This window comes from Arachis hypogaea, chromosome 10, assembly GCF_003086295.3.
Source record: "Arachis hypogaea cultivar Tifrunner chromosome 10, arahy.Tifrunner.gnm2.J5K5, whole genome shotgun sequence".
Taxonomy (NCBI): Eukaryota; Viridiplantae; Streptophyta; class Magnoliopsida; order Fabales; family Fabaceae; genus Arachis; species Arachis hypogaea.
This window is the reverse complement of record NC_092045.1, coordinates 29,407,328-29,411,881: the sequence shown is the minus strand read 5'-3', so window position 1 is coordinate 29,411,881 and position 4,554 is coordinate 29,407,328. Positions and strand designations below refer to the sequence as shown.

Below are 4,554 nucleotides of genomic sequence, written 5' to 3'. Positions count from 1 at the left end.
TTGATTTTAGGCAGTTTTTAGTATGATCTAGTTACTTTTAGGGATGTTTTCATTAGTTTTTATGCTAAATTCACATTTCTAGACTTTACTATGAGTTTGTGTGTTTTTCTGTGATTTCAGGTAATTTCAGGCTGAAATTGAGGGACCTGAGCAAACTCTGATAAAAGGCTGACTAAGGACTGCTGATACTGTTGGATTCTGACCTCCCTGCACTCGAAATGGATTTTCTGGAGCTACAGAACTTCAAATGGCGCGCTCTCAACGGCTTTGGAAAGTAGAAATCTAGACCTTTCCAACAATATACAATAGTCTATACTTTATTCGTAATTAGATGACGTAAACTAGCGCTCAACGCCAGTTCCATGCTACATTCTGGAGTCAAACGCCAGAAACACGTCACGAACCAGAGTTGAACGCCCAAAACACGTTACAACTTGGCGTTCAACTCCAAGAGAAGCCTCAGCTCGTGGATAGATCATGATCAGCCCAAGCACAAACCAAGTGGGCCCCGGAAGTGGATTTCTGCATCAATTACTTACTTCTGTAAACCCTAGTAGCTAGTCTAGTATAAATAGAACTTTTTATTAGTGTATTAGTCGTCTTTTGACCACGTTACATCTTTGGTCTCAGTTTTATTTTATTATTCATCTTAGGAGACTATTCATCACGTTTTGGGGGCTGGCCCTTCGGCCATGCCTGGACCTTCATCACTTATGTATTTTCAACGGTGGAGTTTCTACACACCATAGATTAAGGGTGTGGATCTCTGCTGTACCTCAAGTTTTAATGCAATTACTACTATTTTCTATTCAATTCAGCTATTCCTGTTCTAAAATATTCGTTGCACTTCAACATGATGAATGTGATGATCTGTGACACTCATCATCTTTCTCACCTATGAACGCGTGACTGACAACCACTTTCGTTCTACCTTAGACCAGGCGCATATCTCTTGGATTCCTTAATCAGAATCTTCGTGGTATAAGCTAGAATTGATGGCGGCATTCATGGGAATCTGGAAAGTCTAACCTTGTCTGTGGTATTCCAAGTAGGATTTCGGAATTGAATGACTGTGACAAGCTTCAAACTCGCGATTGCTGGGCGTGATGACAAACGCAAAAGAATCAAGGGATTCTATTCCAACATGATCGAGAACCGACAGATGATTAGCCGTGCTGTGACAGAGCATTTGGACCATTTTCACTGAGAGGATGGGATGTAGCCATTGACAATGGTGATGCCCTATATACAACTTGCCATAGAAAGGAGTGACAAAGATTGGATAAAAGCAGTAGGAAAGCAGAGATTTAGAAGGAACACAGCATCTCCATGCACCTATCTGAAATTCCCACCATTGAATTATATGAGTAACTATTTTCTATTTATTTATTATTATTATTCAAAAAACCAATAATCACTTAAATTAGTTAAATCCGCCTGACTGGGATTTACAAGATGACCATAGCTTGCTTCATACCAACAATCTCTGTGGGATCGACCCTTACTCACGTAAGGTATTACTTGGACGACCCAGTACACTTGCTGGTTAGTTGTGCGGAGTTGTGACAAAGTGTGCTTTATGTTTGTGAGCGCTACCAAGTCTTTGGAGCCATTGTTAATGATCACAATTTCGTCCACCAAGTTTTTGGCGCCGTTGCCGGGGATTGTTCGAGTATGGACAACAAACGGTTCATCTTGTTGCTCAGATTAGGTAATTTTCTTTTTATTTTCTTTTCAAAATTTTTTTCAAAAATTTGTCTTTATTTTCGTTTTCCTAAAGAATAATTTCGAAAAAAAATAATAAAGATACAAAAAAATCATAAAATCATAAAAAACAAAAATGTTTTGTGTTTCTTGTTAGAGTCTTGAGTCAATTTTTAAGTTTGGTGTCAATTGCATGTTTTTAAAAATTTATGCATTATTTTTCGAAAATTCATGCATTCATGGTGTTCTTCATGATCTTCAAGTTGTTCTTGGTAAGTCTTCTTGTTTGATCTTGATGTTTTCTTGTTTTGTGTCTTTTATCGTTTTCATATGCATTTTTGCATTCATAGTGTCCATGCATTAAAGAATTCTAAGTTTGGTGTCTTGCATGCTTTCTTTGCATAAAAATTTTTTCAAAAATATGTTCTTGATGTTCATCATGATCTTCAGTGTTCTTGGTGTTCATCTTGACATTCATACTGTTCTTGCATGCATCATGTGTTTTGATCCAAAGTTTTCATGTTTTGGGTCATATTTGTGTTTTTCTCTCTCATAATAAAAAAAATTCAAAAATAAAAAATTATCTTTTCCTTTTTTCTCTCAAAAATTCGAAATTTTGGGTTGACTTGGTCAAAAATTTTTAAAATAAGTTGTTTTCTTACAAGTCAAGTCAAATTTTCAATTTTAAAAATCCTATCTTTTCAAAACTTTTTCAAAAATCAAATCTTTTTCATTTTTATCTTATGATTTTCGAAAATTTAAAAATATTTTTCAAAAATATTTTTCTTAATTTTATCTTTATTTTCGAAAATTATGCTAACAATTAATGTGATTGATTCAAAAATTTAAAGTTTGTTACTTTCTTGTTAAGAAAGGTTCAATCTTTAAATTCTAGAATCTTATCTTTTAGTTTCTTGTTAGTTAAGTAATTAATTTTAATTTTTAAAATTAAATCTATCTTATCTTATCTTTTATATCATATCTTTTTCAAAATTTTATCTTTTTCAGAAATTTGATTTTAAAATATCTTATCTAACTTCTTATCTTCTTATCTTTTCAAATTTGATTTTAATATCTCTTCCAACTAATTATTTGACTTTTTGTTTGTTTCTTATCTTTTTCAAAACCACCTAACTACTCTCCCCTCTGTAATTTTCGAAAATACCTCCCTCTTTTTCAAAAGAATTCTTTTTAATTAACTAATTGTTTTAAATTTTAATTTTAATTCTATCTCATCTTTAATTTTCGAAAATCATTAACTTCTTTTCAAAATTAATTTTCGAATTCTCTCTCTCATCTTCTTCTATTTATTTATTCATTTACTAACACTTCTCTTCACCTCTCTTCATCTCCAATCACTGCCTCTATCCTTACCCTTGTGTTTGGATTCTCCCTTCTTTATTCTTTTTTTCTTCTACTAATAATAAGGATCCTCTTTACTGTGACATAGAGGATTTCTCTTCCTTTTCTTTTTCTCTTCTCTTTCATATGAGCAGGAACAAGGAAAAAGGCACTCTTGTTGAAGCTGATCCTGAACTTGAAAGGACTTTGAAGAGGAAACTAAGAGAAGCTAAATTACAACAATTCAGAGGCAACCTTTCTGAAATTTTTGAACAAGAGAAGGAGATGGCAGCCGAACCCAACAACAATAATGCAAGGAGGATGCTTGGTGATTTTACTAAACCCACGTCCAAGTTTGATGGAAGAAGCATCTCAATTCCTGCCATTGGAGCAAACAATTTTGAGCTGAAACCTCAATTAGTTGCTCTAATGCAACAGAACTGCAAGTTTCATGGACTTCCATCTAAAGATCCTTACCAGTTTTTAACTGAGTTCTTGCAGATTTGTGAGACTGTGAAGACGAATGGAGTAGATCCTGAAGTCTACAGGCTCATGCTTTTTCCTTTTGCTGTAAGAGACAGAGCTAGAACATGGTTGGACTCACAACCTAAAGATAGCCTGGACTCCTGGGATAAGCTGGTCACGGCCTTCTTGGATAAATTCTTTCCTCCTCAAAAGCTGAGCAAACTTAGAGTGGATGTTCAGACCTTCAAGCAAAAAGATGGTGAATCCCTTTATGAAGCTTGGGAAAGATACAAGCAAATGACCAAAAAGTGTCCTTCTGACATGTTTTCAAAGTGGACCATATTAGAATATTCTATTATAGTCTATCTGAGTTTTCCAAGATGTCATTGTGCCACTCTGCAAGTGGATCCATTCACTTAAAGAAAACGCCTGCAGAAGCTCAGGAACTTACTGACATGGTTGTAAATAACCAATTCATGTATACTTCTGAGAGGAATTTCGTGAATAATGGGATGCCTCAGAGGAAGAGAGTTCTTGAAATTGATGCTCTGAATGCCATATTGGCTCAGAACAAAGTGTTGACTCAGCAAGTCAACATGATTTCTCAAAGTCTGAATGGATGACAAAATGCATCCAATAGTACTAAAGAGGCATCTTCTGAAGAAGAAGCTTATGATCCTGAAAACCCTGCAATGGCAGAGGTAAATTACATGGGTGAACCTTATGGAAACACCTATAATTCATCATGGAGAAATCATCCAAATTTCTCATCGAAGGATCAACAAAAGCCTCAACAAGGCTTTAATAATGGTGGAAGAAATAGGCTCAGCAATATCAAGCCTTATCCATCATCTTCTCAGCAACAGACAGAGAATTATGAACAGAATATCTCTAACTTAGCAAATTTAGTCTCTGATCTGTCTAAGGCCACTTTAAGTTTCATGAATGAAACAAGGTCCTCCATCAGAAATCTGGAGGCACAAGTGGGCCAGCTGAGTAAAAAAATTACTGAAACCCCTCCTAGTACTCTCCCAAGCAATATTG

The 4,554-nt window shown here is 35.0% G+C and overlaps 1 non-coding gene across 1 annotated transcript; it reads right to left on the bottom strand.

The window, feature by feature from the left end:
• Positions 1–3,729: 3,729 nt before the first annotated feature.
• Positions 3,730–3,837, bottom strand: LOC112718625 (small nucleolar RNA R71). The gene has a single exon (XR_003160957.1). It is a non-coding gene; the product is annotated as a small nucleolar RNA R71 (small nucleolar RNA).
• Positions 3,838–4,554: the final 717 nt, after the last annotated feature.